The sequence below is a fragment of the Acipenser ruthenus genome, chromosome 25 (genome assembly GCF_902713425.1).
Source record: "Acipenser ruthenus chromosome 25, fAciRut3.2 maternal haplotype, whole genome shotgun sequence".
Taxonomy (NCBI): domain Eukaryota; kingdom Metazoa; phylum Chordata; class Actinopteri; order Acipenseriformes; family Acipenseridae; genus Acipenser; species Acipenser ruthenus.
In genome coordinates this window covers 9,391,942-9,408,882 of record NC_081213.1, presented here as the reverse complement: position 1 = coordinate 9,408,882, position 16,941 = coordinate 9,391,942, and the positions used below count along the sequence as shown (strand labels likewise).

General features: G+C 42.1%; 1 pseudogene; it reads left to right on the top strand.

Annotated features, from left to right (window-relative positions):
* Window positions 1–2,818: 2,818 nt before the first annotated feature.
* Window positions 2,819–14,985, top strand: LOC117414090 (cytochrome P450 2K1-like; annotated as a pseudogene).
* The last annotated feature ends 1,956 nt before the right edge of the window (window positions 14,986–16,941 follow it).

The window sequence follows — 16,941 nt, the reverse complement described above, 5'->3', positions numbered from 1 at the left end:
TATTGAATTCTGACGATATATACAGTGCCTTACATAAGTATTCACCCCCCCCCCCCCCCTTGGACTTTTCCACATTTTGTAGTGTTACAACCTGTAATTAAAATGGATTTAATTAGGGTTTTTTGTCACTGATCTACACAAAATAGTCCCTAATGTTGAAGTGGGGAAAAAAATCTACATATTTTTCAAAATTATTTACAAATAAAAAACTGAAAAGTCTTGATTGCATAAGTATTCACCCCCTTTGCTGTGACATGCCTAAATAAGCTCTGGTGCAACCAATTGCCTTCAGAAATCACATAATTAGTTGAATGGAGTCCACCTTTGTGCAATTAAAGTGTCACATGATCTCAGATTAAATACACCTGTTTCTGGAAGGCCCCAGAGTTTGTTAGAGAGCATATCTAAACAAACAGCATCATGAAGACCAAGGAGCTATCAAAACAAGTCTTGGATAAATTTCTGGAGAAGCACCAATCAGGGTTGGGAAAGAATATGGAAAGAATATGGCACAACCGCGACTTTGCCTAGAGAAGGCCATCCACCAAAACTCAGTGACCAGGTAAGGAGGGCATTAGTCAGAAAAGCAACCAAGAGGCCAATGGTAACTCTGAAAGAGCTGGAGAGATCCACAGCTGAGATGGGAGAAACCGTCCATGGGACAACTATAACCCAGACGCTCCACAAAGCTGGGCTTTATGGAAGAGTGGCGAGAAGAAAGCCATTGCTGAAAAAAACCCATATCAAATCCTGTTTGGATTTTGCCAAAAGGCATGTGGGAGACACAGCAAACATGTGGAAAAAGGTTCTCTGGTCTGATAAGACCAAAATTGAACTTTTTGGCCTTAGCGCAAAACGCTATGTGTGGCGCAAAGCCAACACTGCTCATCACCCTGAGAACACCATCCCCACAGTGAAGCATGGTGGTGGCAGCATCAGATTATGGGGATGCTTTTCATCGGCAGGGACTGGGAAACTGGTCAGGATTGAGGGCAAGATGGATGGAGCCAAATACAGGGAAATTCTAGAGGAAAACCTGTTTCAGTCTGCAAGAGACCTGGGACTGGGGCGGAGTTTCACCTTCCAGCAGGACAATGACCCTAAACACACAGCCAAAGCTACACTGGACTGGTTTAAAAACAAGAACCTGAATGTCTTAGAATGGCCCAGTCAAAGCCCAGACCTCAATCCGATTGAGAATCTGTGGCAAGACTTGAAAATTGCTGTTCACCAACGGTCTCCATCCAACTTGACAAAGCTTGAGCAATTTTGCCAAGAAGAATGGGCAAAAACTGCAGGATCCAGATGTGCAAAGCTGGTAGAGACTTACCCAAAAAGAATCACAGCTGTAATTGCTGCCAAAGGTGCTTCTACCAAGTATTGACTCAGGGGGGTGAATACTTATGCAACCAACAAATGTCTTTTTTTTTGTTTAAGTAACTTTTGTGTCACAATAAAAAATATTTTGCACCTTCAAAGTGTTAAGTAAGTTGTGTAAATCAAATGGTAAAAAGCCCAATTAAATCCATTTTAATTCCAGGTTGTAATACTACAAAATGTGGAAAAGTCCAAGGGGGGTGAATACTTATGCAAGGCACTGTATATATGTAACTGAATATGAAATGCTTTTCAGTCTATCACAGACAGTGATTACATCAGCTAAGGGTAACAGTTAACCTTCAAACTTCTGAACAACATTAGACCCCATGCCTAGGCCATCACCTCTGATAACAATGGCTCTGTTTTGATCTTATCTTGGGCTATAGCCTATCTGTTGTCCTACTGAGCTTTCTGATAACACAGCTGTAAAATGCACCAGACACACCCCATCTTCAAGCTTGTACAAATCCTGTATACATATCTAATGTAACTCTATTTGTGTTAACAGTCTTTGCTGACTCTTCCCTTGTATGCATTGATTAAAATATCTGGAGCTGATAATCAACCTGAATCCTGAGTCTCTTTGGATAGCGGAGAATAAATAAGTAACTGGGTATTCCATAATGCAAATAACATCTTTCTCGCCACTGTGAAGCACAAATCTGGTATGGATACCTCCTGTTAAAAATACAGCACTCCAGTCTTACCTGATACTGTTGCAGGTCTAGCGAGGAAGGGTCTGTGTGATTTCAAGGCAGACCCATTTGTGCTGTCATGATGAAAATGGGCAGTAATATTTTACTTTAAAATGCAATGAACAAACCAAGAATTACAAGAAGTATAACGAATCAAGCAGATGAAGCCACTCGGCTCCGCCTCGTGCCTTGCAACGCACCTGGGGCGTGGTGATAATAGAGTATATCACACACCCTGAAGCCCTACTGCTTACATACAAGCATCCCCAGGGTATTATAACTCAACTGTATTATTACAAGCTCCGTACATTACATTAACTATACAAGCATTCCCAGGGTATTATAACTCAACTGTATTATTACAAACTCCGTACATTACATTAACTATACAAGCATCCCCAGGGTATTATAACTCAACTTTTTTTTTAAGCAATTGAAGGTGTCGATGTATCTCTGCATTTCTTTTTTAAACATAATAACATGTGTTTTATTTTCTAACCATGTCATTTTCATTTTATTTGAGTCTGGCGTGAAAAAGGTGTATTCGGCGAGAACAAAATGCAGGTTCAAATAGGATCAGGTGAGATCAATGCACGTCGTTTGTGAACTCAATCAAGATAATGAGGGTAAAAAGAAAGAACTTACTTTGGTAATTAGTGTTTGATTAAGAAAGCGAATCGGCTCAAAATATGTTTAAAGGGACATCACGTGATCACAAATAAAACCAGAAAACTAGAAGCCCTAATTATAATGCTGCAAATCATTCCAAAAAATCAACAACCTTTACCTTGATGAAGTCCTTCTGAAGCCACGCCCACTGTGTGTGCTGCTCTATTTAAACACTGCCCAAACCCAGGAGCGTTATTCTGAACGCTGAGCTAATTAACAGAGAGCCCAGGTGGCTGTGTGCCTGACAAACATGTCTCTGATTAGCCTGCTCCTAGCACACACCGCCACGGTGTCACTGGCTTTACTTTTAACTGGTTTTATATTTTTATACTTTTACTCGAAATCCTCCAAGTCGTCTAATTACAACTTCCCCCCCGGCCCGCCGGCTCTACCTGTTATTGGGAACCTGAACATTTTGGACCTGCACCGGCCGCACAAAACGCTGAGTAAGGTGAGTGGCACTGGGGACCAGGCAGGGCATTAAGATCAGGATTAAAGTGGGTAGTTTGGGTAGGTTTTTACTGATTTAACATCAAGGCTTTAGAAATTGAAAAATATATATTATTGGCCTTAAGTTTAGATATTTTAGAAGTATTTTAGGCATCCGTTTCTGGTTCCTTTAGTAATGACACCTGTAAATGTACAATGCAAAATGCATAACATGCAGACTGACAAGAACATGCATGCACGCGTTCGGCGTTGATAGGGTTCCCACCTGTACGGTTTGACCCGGACAGTCCGGGAATTGCGTCTGTGTGTCCAGGTGGCAGGAATTAACAAACCCGGACGCCCTAATGTCCGGTTTTAAGTGAACCGCATAAGAAACACCAGCCTTACTTTCAATCTCTTCTTTTACATACCGTATAACGGGGCATTTTGGAGTGGAATTAATTTTAGCTTTATTGTCGGTTTGGATTGGATCACCAGTAATCCTTCCACCAATCAGAGTGTGGCATACAGTGTGCGATTTCGCCCTGTGCCAGACTGGTGGTGTGCAGCACAGGTTAAAGAAGCGCGCGCTGGACACTGGAAAGAATGTGTCGGATGTCATGGCAACTCGAGTGCACTCAAGAGCTCCCGGGTTAGCCTGAATTTTCCAAAACTCTAGTTAAGGCGCAACGCAATTTGGTTAAAATTGTGTTGCTCCAGTTATTACTTGAGCTGGACAAGTTTCATTCCTGTTATCGCGAGAGGTGGCCAGATAGTAACCAGGTAACCAGATTACTGTATATTTTGTATGGGGGGTGGGTACTTGTATGATTGCTCTCTCTTGGATTAAGCAATTTTGTGGGTTCGTTAGTTGTTTTTTTTGTTTTTTTTAACAAGGGGTTAATTAAGTCGCAGCCAAAATTATTTGCGATACTTGTTAATTCTGTAACAATGGTGCAAATTTGCTTTGGATTGTTGTTATCGGTACGTGTAGATACTACTGTCCACCGTGCAGATATCGCAAAGTCCTTAAACAACTATGTTGAAATTAGTTCTGCACGTTATTAAAAAAGCTGATTATGCCAGTGCTTGCTTGTCTATTAATGAGTTTTAAATGAAAGCGTTTTAGTTTCGGTTTTGTTAGTTTCCACACGTGCAACACAGTCCTACAGTTCCCGTGATACTGTGATCATTCCACTATGCTGTGTTAATGAACTATAGACTGAGAGTTAAGTGTACTGCAGTTAGTAATCCTTTCCAATTACTGATATCTTCAAATTGAAGGGCCATATAAGAGCGATAAATATTGTAAATCATTTTTAGGACTTTCTTGTTCTCAAAGTTGCTGCAGTGATATTGTAGATGTTATACTGTTAAACAAACAAAGTAATTTTACGATAATTATCTGGCAGCCGTTTACTACTTTGGAATGATGGTTTCTATATGTTATAATTAATCTTAAATGTAGTTATTAAATAGGTTGCATACTTTTATTTAGCAGTTTACTACTGTGGAATGCTGGTTTATATATTTTAGAATGAATGTTAAGTTTAGTCATTTTACTATGGAATACATTCATTTTCAGGTTAGTGTCTACGATTTGTAAAAGCTCATATGTGCTTAATTATTAGTTCATTTACACCAAGTATTAAACAGCAGAAATACATTAACAAGTATTCCTTAAGCTTTCAGAATTATAACTTCATTGAGAATTTTACTGTGCAAATACAAAATATACATATTCATTAGGCAAGATAGCTTCTGTGTCATGGAGCTCCTACAACCTTTTGAGAGAGCAGGAATTGACAAATGCTCAATCACTCCAAGCTGAGTTCTTATTTTAAATGTTAACATACCAGCTGCTAGGATACCAACAATGGTAAGCCTAGTACAGAGTAAAACAATAAAACCATATTAAATATACTAAAACTGGCTACCTAACTGTGCCCTCACTTTCTCGGCATATTTCTAGAGACAAATCAACTATTAACAGATACCAAGTGTTTTCCGCAATAATATTGATCCAGGCCTTGTTGGACTCGGACAGTTCTCACGAAAAAGTCAATGGTTCTTTCACAGCCGTAATAATGGGGTCAGTAGCACAACAGATGTGTTTGTTTTTAAATAGTGTTCAAATTGCTGTTTGAGAGAGCAGGCTAGGGCCGGGACCTGATCAAAAAAAAAAAAAACTGACGACCCACCAATCACACTTTACAAAACAGAATGTTCTCGCTTTTTGTTTTTGTAAATATCCAATTTCTCCTACTCGTAAAACCAAAAAGCGATAACATTCCGTTTTGTAAAGTGTGATTGGTGGGTCGTCAAAGTTTTGATCCGGTCCCGGCCTAGGAGTCAAATGTGGAGAAGCTGCTTTGTGCTGAAGTTGACATGCTGGTGACTGAAAACCTGTATAAAGAGGAAAAAATGAAATAGGCTTAGTTTTTTTTTTTTAATCTATATATTATATCGTTGCTCATTTTTACAGAGCCCAGAGCTGCCACAGCCCAACTAACACATTGATCGGAGAATTCAATGTAGCTGGAAACTGTTAACACCCTGAACCTACAGGAGTTGCTTGAGCTCTGTGAAATGAGGGAGCTCTAGTCAACTCAAACCCTCCCCACCCCAGCGGTGCTTGGCCAATTGGGTGTCTGTGGGCAGTTGACCAGCCAGGGCAGATGCCAAAATGACATCAAATTCTAAGCTAATTCGGCATCTGCCAACCGCAGTTGTGCATTTCGAACTTCCCAGGCATTTTGGAAACTCCCCGATTTCGGCATCGGTCCATAACATTAAGATCATGTAATCAAAAACTACAAAATGATCTCAAGTCTGTTGGTAGCCATAATAGTAGTACAGTATTTCAGGTTAGAATTCAAAATGTCACATTGATGAATTGGTACTGATAAATATAATGCAAATGTCACAAAATGCTAATATAGAATACATTTTTAAAAAGTTTGGCTACCTGGCAATTGTTTCATGATGCATCAAACAAAAAATTATAAAAACTGAAGGTACCTCCCAGCTCCTACCGGCTGCTGTCTTCAGAACAACACAAGAATTCGTAGCTCTAGCCAAAGGAGATTCTGAGCAGCACACACATGACTAACATGAGAGCAACGGGCTGGCAGAGAGGAAAATCCCTGTCATCCTCACTGGAACGATGGGAAGATATTTTTAAAAGCGCTTTACAAACCTTTAGGCAGCGCAGCATCCAAACAATGGAAGAGTTCTGGGAGCAGCACAAATGTTGGCACACATTTTCTTAATTCACTACTGACGCTACGCCACTGTAATGAGTGGAACTTGCCACATAAATGTGAAGTTGTAACAAGTAGACAAGCTTCCCTGCTAATGCTTTGAGAGTCAACGCTCCTCCTTTTCTCTCTCCAGCTCTCGGAGACGTACGGCAATGTGTTTACCTTCCACATGGGTCCCAAGAAGTACCTGGTTTTGACAGGCTATGAGGCGGTCAATGAGGCTCTAGTAACCCAAGCAGACGACTTCTTGGAGAGAGGCCAGACGCACACTACAGAAATATTCTCTAAAGGCGGGAATGGTAAGAGGTTTATAAAGCCTGTTGCTGGACTGGGTGTAGTTTGAAAAAATAAATTTCTTGAATACAATTGTTAGTATGAACTTCATAGGAAAAAAAACAATTGATGCCTAAATATCAGTTCTTTGGGGAAAAATATATGAATTTGAAGACTTATGAGCTTTTCCGCTTGTCCTGTTCTTGGTGACACTCCAATTCTCTTAACTGAAGCATTTTTCTTGTTTTAGATTAACTTTGTATCATTGTGTTGAATGTTAAATCATCAAAGCTGATCCACCAGAGTGTAACCATTAACCTGTCCCCCTGCCACACTCTGCCCCTAGAGGATGTAGGAAATACCTCATTGTTTTATGTGGTGGTTCTTACTGCTGTATGTCTTGCATCATTGATCTCTGTTATAAGATCAGGTTATATATTGTAGTCTTGGACCAGGCTGCAGGCAGCTCCAGGTTGATTTTGAGTTTCAGGCTGGTTTCATGGTGGGAACGTTGTATCACTGTAGCAATGGCGCTGTGTTCATGTTTCCCGCAGGTGTTGCCTTCGGTAAGGGGGAATCCTGGAAGGTGATGCGTCGATTCACCCTCTCCACTCTGCGGGCCTTAGGGATGGGGAAGATGACCACTGAGGACCGGATCATCGAGGAGTCCCAGAGACTGGTGGAGGTCTTCCAGTCCCACAAAGGTGATGACCAAACCAAGAGCAGAGATAAAGGGTTGACCCTCAGTGGCCACAAAACACAGACCAGACCCAGATTCTGCAGCTGTGTATTCCCCCCCCCCCCCCCCCCCCCAAGCCTGTTAAAGTTTTAACAAATCGGTGTCCGGTCTGTGTGTCACATTCTGCTCTTCTCTGTTGTGACTTAGTCAAGTAGTGCCTTCCTCTGAAGAAAGAAGGCTAATGTTTCGGCTACTGCTTTCTTGTAGTGCCATAAATACTTTCTTCTGAAGGCACTAGCAGAAGCGCCTACTTGCCCTTGTTTCTGTAGTTTTATGATTCTTATTAAGCTTTTGACGTTACAGATGGCTTTTCTTGTTCCCACACTCTAAGGCAAACCCTTTGACCCCCAAATCATCATCAACTCTGCTGTCTCCAACATAATCTGCTCCATCATGTTCGGAGACCGCTTCGACTACAGCGATGCACAGTTCCTGAATATGCAAAGAATTCTGAATGGGAACATGAAGCTCATTGTGAGCCCCAAGACACAGGTACAGTGTAGTGATTAGAGAATCTATCTGCTGCATTCAGGTCTGATTTTATAAAGCTGGAGTCACATTAATGAAATCTCACCAAACCACAGTGTAGAATTGTTTTTACACAGAATTTAGACAACAGTGAAGGACACACAACAGGAGATGCGTTGCTAAGCAACTAACTGAGCAGGTGGGCTGGTCGGCGCTGAGCTGGCCGGGAGGTTTGGTTTGGCTAGGGGGGCATGCCCGGGAAAGCTGTGCAGAGCTCAACAAGCGTCTCCGCTACAGCTCGGTGCTGCTGCTGCATGGCCATTGCTACACCAATGGGCGCTAGGGCTACCATTGCTGTTGATAATAAATCTGTGTGGCGTGTCAACACCCAATGCCCTGTGTCTTGTTCAGTGTCTGCCTCAGTCTTGTAGAGTGAAGATCCACGTGTGTAACAAACCCCCCTTTGGTACAAGCACATAATTGTAATGCTCTGTGTGATAGTAGACTGCAGCAAACTGCCTCCATATGCGTAATTGAGGCTGTATCTTTGTCAATGCATATTTATTCAATGTTTTATTTTTTCCTCAAATTGAGGGTAAGAAATTTAGGCTGCATCTCTAAATTGGAAGGAATACGGTAATTGAACTGAATTTGCATTACAGCCGTTCGTTAATTAGTTTTCAGCGCATTTTAATGGCATGTGTGCAACACACAAACCTGAAGTGGTTTTTTTTTTTTTTTTTTTTCGCTGATGAGCTCACTCCCCACTTCTACTGATACCTCCAGGTCCCCTTGATCCACCCAGCAGACCTCGTGGCATTTGTTACTCCATGCTGGAGTTATTTGCTACACCTGTCACGGGGTCCCTTTTAGCTTAAAAGGAAATAATGTCCATGTTCCTATGTAGCAAACCACTTTGCAAATATTTACAGTGAATAAATACAAATAACAAAATATACATCAAGAGATCCAAAATAACTGACTTTCAAAATAAAATGTGTAGATTGTACTGTACGTCCCTATAGCCCTAGTTTTGGGATATCGCAGCAAAAGTCTGTCAACTGAGCTCTTTGGTAGAACTGACTGCTGATGGAAATCGGCCCTCTTTTATACCTGCTTAGCCCCTCACACTTTACAGGTGCACCTCATTCATTTTAATAAGCTTGTTGCCTTCAAGGTAAAGAACCCTAAATATTTAGATTTCCAGAAAGCTTTTGCAAAGTCCTGCATAAAAGATTAATTCTCAAACTGAACGCGACTTACAATCGTAAGCAAACAGTTCTAGCTCCTTTTTATCCAGATCAGTTATAGCTCCTGAACACGGACTTCAGTCCGAGGACAACGAGCACGACCTGATCCAGCTGTTACATGGACCCCTCCAGGACGTGGTGTCCCTCCTATAGCTCCGGCAGGCATCAGATGAGGACTCCCTTCACTGCACCCTGTGCTTCTATAGCCGAGGGCTGGCCATCCCGGGTGGTGGAGGAGCTGACATCAGTATCTCGGGATCAATGAAGAGCTGTCCTGCTGGAATGATTTCTGTGTGGCCCGGGGTCACTGCACAGTGATGCCAAGCGTGCTGCAAGAACGGGTGCTGAATATGGCACATGAGGGTCATCTGGGCTTTGTTAAGCTCAAGTAATGTTGCCGGGACCTGCAGGCTACCATCCCCAAGCTGATGGAGGGGTAGAGAGGTTTAACTAAACCCTCAAGAATGGCATTCAAGTACGTCTAGCTCAAGGCTGTGCATTCCAAACGGCCCTACTACAAACCCTTATGTACTACAGGGTAGCCCAGCACAACACACTACCATCGGGGTCTCGCCAGCACTGTTGATGACGAGACGTGAGCTACAACTGCCATTGGACAGGATGGAGCCAACCGCACATGAAGCAGAGGTTCGACAGAGTACACGGAACAAGGCCATCTGTAATACAGGTCCTGGATTGTGTCAGAGTGAAGCGGCCTCGCTGAGGCAACAAGCTGCAATCCTTTTGGTCCTGCCCACTTCGTGTTGGCCGACGGCTTGGACCAGCGAGCTTTCAGGTCCAGGATGGGTCTAGGTGGCATGCCAGCAGGCTGAGGAAAGTGTTGCCCTCTGCCAGTGAGGGCATGATACACATGTGTGGGCGAAGAGGGTGGATGTATTCCCACCACTGTTACCTGAATCCTGCATGCTGTGCATACTGGTTTTCCCTCCTCCACTACAAAGCCGCCTTTTTTACAACTGTTTCCTGTGCTGAACACCACACAGTTTAAATGACAGCGCCGCTGTCAAGATAATGATTTATACCACTCGTGGCTGAATTTCTGTTGGTTATTTTTGTTATGAAAAGTTCAGAGACTAGAGCTTTTTCAATTCGACCTTGTGTAGAGAAGGGGTCTCCAGCCCTGGTCCTGGAGAGCTACTGGGTCTGGTGCTTTCGTTTCAACCGAGCTCTGTTGCATAATTGCACAAATTATTGGTTTCATTAGTCAAGATTAACATGTGCTCTGTATCTTCAGCCACTGATGTAAAGAAATCTATAAAACCTGCAGGATTGGGGCTCTCCAGGACCAGGGTTGGTAGATCCCTGGGGTAGAGTAATACAGTAATCCTTTTAATAGAGGATCATTACAGCCATTTTCACCATTAAACTCTCCCTCTTCCTCCTTGTCTTTCAGCTGTATAACATATATATACATATGTACATATGTATATGTAGAAGGTGCAAACAAACAGAATAATGCTGCAGGAGTACTTTAGAAATGCATATAAGGATTGTAAAGACAGTGTGGACAGCAATGACCTGAGGAGCTTCATCGACACGTTCATCTCCAGGCAGAGAGAAGAGGTAATATCAGCACAGCAGAGCCTCTATCAGGGACCAGCAGTGTGGTCTTAGTGCATTAAAAGTGCAGTTTTACTGCCTATCTAGTAGAAAAGCCTTCACACAGTGAAACCAGCTCAATATCACTCCTGTTAATGGTCTGAATATAATGGGAGTGAATGAGGATGCACTCCTGATCATATCACTTTGATCATTATCAAGACTAGAGAGTTTACAAGGTGCTGTACAGAACTGAACAGTTCAGATATAGAAAGTAGCACACTATAGCATGGACACTGCAGTGTGTGTGTTACCATCTACATATACAGTACAGATTGCACAGTAACCAACACTACTGCAGCAATGCTGCCCTTATAAAGGGTTCCTATAGTAAAAGCATAGCAAAGTGTAATATAGCATAGGGAAGCATTGTAAAGAATAGTGAGGTGTGGTAAAGCATATTCATAAACATGGCAAACCAGGGTAAACTATGATAATGCACAGTATAACCATGGGAGAAGCATGGTAAAATAACAACTGTGCTAAACATATTTTACAAAACACACACGTTTGTTGTATCAACACTTCAGTGTTTTAATGTTCATTTTTCCAGGTTATTGGTTAACTCCAGTAACTCTGCTGATCAGTTTTATTGATATTACAAGTTTCTGCGTGTCACACATATATTGATAGAACTGCCCCTGCAATAGGTTGTATCGTTTAGTCACCAATGCCCTTCATTGTTTTACAGGAGGCCAGAAACTCCAACAAGTATTTCCATGAGGGTAACATGGCCGCCACCGTGGGGAACCTGTTTGGTGCAGGGACTGAGCCCACCTCTACCACCCTGCGCTGGGGGCTGCTGCTCATGATGAAGTACCCCCACATTCAGGGTAAGCAAGTGGGTACCCCCACTTCAGGGAAAGTGACTGAATGAATCCTGACCTGAACACCCTGCCTGCCATTCAGTCCTAGTTGATTTATTTGGAAGGTGAGGGGCAGTGGCTGCAGGCAGAGAGCATCAGTATTGAAATCCTAAAAACACTACTTTCTCTAAATGATTTAAAAGAAAGCCTAAAACAAATTAAAGCAGACTGCAGTTAAAGAATTTTGTTTCTGTAAAATCGGTGAGCTCTCCCTCCTCCCTGACCGAACATAGCCTGTCCCACACACCACCTCTCCTGGAAACTCTGCAGGTCATTGAAGAGTTTAAAATGGGCAATCAACCTTTAACCCTTTGCGGTCCTATGTCAGACTTGGTCCGACATGGCAATTTTCCCTTTCCGGTCCAATGTCGGACCCTGTCCGACATCATCAAAGACGCAAAAAACAGGTCTCTAGTCGTTTTTTCTTCAGAAAAAGCCGAGAACCATTCAATAGCTGAGTGAGACCGATAGGAGCCAAGAGAAGCTGAAAAAAAAGGCGTATTTCATGAATACTGATAGACCTGACACCACATAGATAACATGGACATAAACAAACAAGATAGCTGCTTCCGCATCCAGCGCTCAAAGAACATCAGACATATGCAGAGCTTTTTTTTTAGATGTTATAGTAATAAAATAACAGCTTGGATCGCATTATTGAGGAGTTTGGTGATAAAACGAGTGATCAGGACATGATTTATCGATTTGTACTATTAAGAGATATTTGAAAAATATAGCGAACAAGGTGGGGCGGGGCTGGAGATGCAGTACTGAGTGTCTTGTTGATATGCAGTGCCTTTTAAACCTGTTTTACTGTGAAACATCTACAGCTTGTGTGTTGAAAAAATACCTAAACATTTATTCATGTGCTGCTGATTTTATTTGACCTTCTCCTACCACCTCACTGATCCTGAACTGACCCCCCCCCCCCCCCCCTGCCTGCCAGTCAGTCCTGGGTCCTCTCAATCACAAACCTCTTCATCTCAGTAATTGCAGTGTGTTTGTAAATCCTCCCTGTTAACAGACAAAGTCCAGGAGGAGATTGAGAGTGTGATTGGGAGGGAGCGCCCCCCGCAGGCCGAGGACAGGAAGCGCATGCCCTACATGGACGCCGTGCTGCACGAGATCCAGAGAGTGGGCAACGTGGTGCCCATGAACCTGCTGCATGAGACCACAGGGGACACCACCTTTCGGGGGTACAGGATACCCAAGGTGAGCCAGACGGAGTGTATAGGGCTGGTCCGGTCCACACCTTCATCATGCAAATTCCTGTTCAAATGGAAAACAGACTAATAAACCAACAAGGGCTGTTTGAGGGCATTGCAGCTCCTCCATGGCCAACTTCAAACACTCATCATATAATGCAGTGCTCCCTCTATTTCTCACTGACTTGCACATCAAAACATCCTGAAATATTGAAAATAGTGAAGAGCTCTTCTACAGCAAGATATAAGACTGTACTGTCAACATGGAGCACTGTATATGGAAGTGCCATTCCCATCTCAAACCAGCAAGCCTCTTTGTAATTAGTATTATTGTTATTTGTATTATCAGTGCATTATTTAAATTGGCAAATCTGTTTTTTTGAAAAAGAAAGTCTGAGCCCCCTTTTTACCCCTTTTTTGTAGACCTAGTGATAGCTTCAAGGGTGGAGATAGATAGGGAAGATGGTGTGTTCTGTTTTGAAGAGGCCAATTCATAAGTACAGTTGGCTCTTTCCTAGAGTAGTACTCTGTCTGGAATGAGGTTTTGCCAAAAGCGAAATTGACACATTTTAGCAAATCGTCAATTGTCTTACTACCAAATAATTCCTCTTTATACTGCAATATCAAGTAATGTAGGAGTGATATTAATGTACAGTAATGTATCCTCATTGGTATAGCTGACAGTTCAGGCCTGTCTCATTAGGTTAGCTTTGGTATTTTACCTTTCTGTAAATGTGTGTCTGTCTGTGTCCCAGGGTACCCCGGTGATCCCGCTGCTCTCCTCCGTGCTGTCTGATAAGACACAGTGGGAGACCCCTCACCAGTTCAACCCCAACCACTTCCTGGACACGCAGGGCAAGTTTGTCAAGAGAGACGCCTTCATGCCCTTCTCGGCAGGTCAGTGTGTCGGAGGAGCAGGGACCAGGTTAGACAGGGTTGAGGCTAACCCCCCTCCACCCCAGCATTTTAACTGCAAAGGGAACTGCTATCAATAGAGGTGCAATCAGCAACCAGTTTCCTAATGGAATATAGAACAAGTAACAATCGCTACAAAGCCTTCAGATTCAGCTGAAGACATGCAGGTGCAGATTATTCGACTAATACAATACGGAAAGTTTATTATTGAAAAGCAAGTAGACAACCTGTTTCCGTTGGATTCTTCCATTTCAGGATACAAATCGGTATGTTACTGTCTTACAGCTACTTTACTAATCCTGAAGTGTGTGTGTTGCAGTATGAGTCGGTAATCCTCTGACCCCCCCCCCCAGGTCGGAGGCTGTGTATTGGAGAGACCCTTGCCAAGATGGAGCTCTTCCTCTTCTTCACCATGCTCCTGCAGAAGTTTCACTTCCGCCCGCCCCAGGAGGTCAGCCCTGAGCAACTGGACCTCACACCCACCCCTGGCTTCACCTCCGGCCCCCAGCCCTTCCAACTGTGTGCTCTGAGCCACTGAGAGACCCTGTGATACTGCGACCCTGCCTTACTGCATCTGCTAGACCTTACTACAGCCACTCACCCCTCACACTGGACCCTTCAGCCACTGAACTGCCAGGATTCTGTCACCACTGAGACCCTGTGATACTGCGACCCTGACTTACTGTAGGGATGTACCCCAGTTGAATTACAGGAACTGCAGTTGGGTAAAGGTTTGCTTTATAACAAATGTTTTCATCTTTCATGAAAACAATTGGCAGCTAGAATAATGACCATGATCTATGAAATTCAATGGCAAGTTTTAGAGTTGTGTTAAGAATAAATTAAAGGGTATTGTAGTTGTGAATTGTCTCTGTCTCATATGTAAATTAACATTTTTTTTGATAAAGACTTAAGTACGATTTTGTAATATCTTATGTAGAAATAATCTTGATTTCCTTTTAAATATTTACTGACTCGCACACAGTTACCCTGCTTGCATATTCATATTAGTTAGTTCTTATACAAAGACACATTCTAGACACTTGAGGAATGCTTGCTTTTACATGTAATTGATATTTACACTGACGCTGAGATATTATCTGAATGTTATTGCTGCTGAGATTATTATACTGACTTGTGTTGTATTGATACTCATTTTCTTTTCTGTTTTGTCTTTTCCTTTTTGCTGAAATTCATTAAAGAGAGAACGGTGTTGCGTGTTGTATTGTCTATGTGATCTTGAACTCGGCTGGGAGACGTTTTGTAACTAAGAGTGCTCATTAAAGTAAAACCATTACCCATATTAATGAATTGCCTTTAATTCAGTATTTAAACATGTATTCTCTCTGCACTATCACCTGGTTATTATCCCACTCTCGTATACTGTGATATTGCTGCTCTAGAAAGAGTGCAAACAAGAGTGACCAGAATTATTCCAGGTTTAAAATGCATGTCATATGCAGGCAGGCTAAAACAATTGAATCTTTTCAGTTTTGAACAAAGAAGACTACACAGCAATCTGATTCAAAATTCTAAAAGGTATTGACAATGTCAACTTGGGGACATTTTCGACCTGAATAAAGAAACAAGGACCAGGGGTCACAAATGGAGATTAGATAAAGGGGTATTCAGAACAGAAAATAGGAGGCACTTTTTAATACAGAGAATTGTGGGAGTCTGGAACCAACTCCCCAGTAATGTTGAAGTTGATACCCTGGGATCTCTCAAGAAGCTGCTTGATGAGATTCTGGGATAAATAAGCTTCTAACGAGCAAGATGGGCTGAATGGCCTCCTCTCGTTTGTAAACTTTCTTATGTTCTTAAACACCACTAGAATTTAAGAAAAAAAACAGCAGACATATTGGACCTTATCACAATAAACAAGACAGATGAGATTTATGTAGATGTTGCTCTGTTGGGAAACCCAAGTGTGCATGAGATTGAATGAGTCTGAATCTGAAGAGGAAAACTATTGAATTCTGACGATATATATTTAACTGAATATAAAATGCTTTTCAGTCTATCGCAGACAGTGATTACATCAGCTAAGGGTAGCACTTAACCCTCAAGCTTCTGAACAACATTAGACCCCATGCCTAGGTCATCACCTCTAACAACAATGGCTCTGTTTTTGTCTTATCTTGGGCTATAGCCTATCTGTTGTCCTACTGAGCTTTCTGATAACACAGCTGTAAAATGCACCAGACACACCCTATCTTCAAGCTTGTACAAATCCTGTATACATATCTAATGTAACTCTATTTGTGTTAACAGTCTTTGCTGACTCTTCCCTTGTATGCATTGATTAAAATATCTGGAGCTGATAATCAGCCTGAATCCTGAGTCTCTTTGGATAGCGGAGAATAAATCCACGACAAATCAGACACCAATGATTAATTAAAGGAGTGAAAAAAGGCAAAAGTAAGAATTCAAATCATTTCAAAACTCGCCATTCTGATCGCTCTGCTGTGTCTCCCTGAACTACAGCATTTCCCTATCCCATTCTGAAAATAAATAGTTTAAAAAATATATCTTAAACTTCCAGCTTTTAAAGAAATATTTGGATTGATCTTACAAAGAGACTTTGATGGTTAAATGGATGTTTTGTTGCCCCTGCCCCTGTCTCTGTGTGTTCTTCTCTGGTCGGTTGCATCTCCTGCCCTGCCTGCTGCCACAGGTCCCTCCCCCCTGTGCAGCTGTGTGGTCTGATGCAGAGTATTTATAAATGCACCTCCACAATTCCTGCAGTGCCTTTCTCTCCACATCCATTGTCCAGGTACGATGGTATCATCTCTTCTGCTGTGCCCTGCACTGTTTTAAACTGTTTCTTAACACTGGCCCAGTAATTCTCCACGTTGTCCAGCTTTAAACTGTAAAGTCAGTTTGATAAGTAACTGGGTAATCCATAATGCAAATAACATCTTTCTCGCCACTGTGGTATGGATACCTCCTGTTACTTCCCCAGATAACAAAGGACAATTAAAAAAATAATAATAATAAATAATAATAATAATAATAAAAAAACAGCACTCCAGTCTCACCTGATATTGTTGCAGGTCTAGCAAGAAAGGGTCTGTGTGATTTCAAGGCAGACTCATTTGTGCTGTCATGATGAAAATGGGCAGTAATATTTTACTTTAAAATGCAATGAACAAACCAAGAATTACAA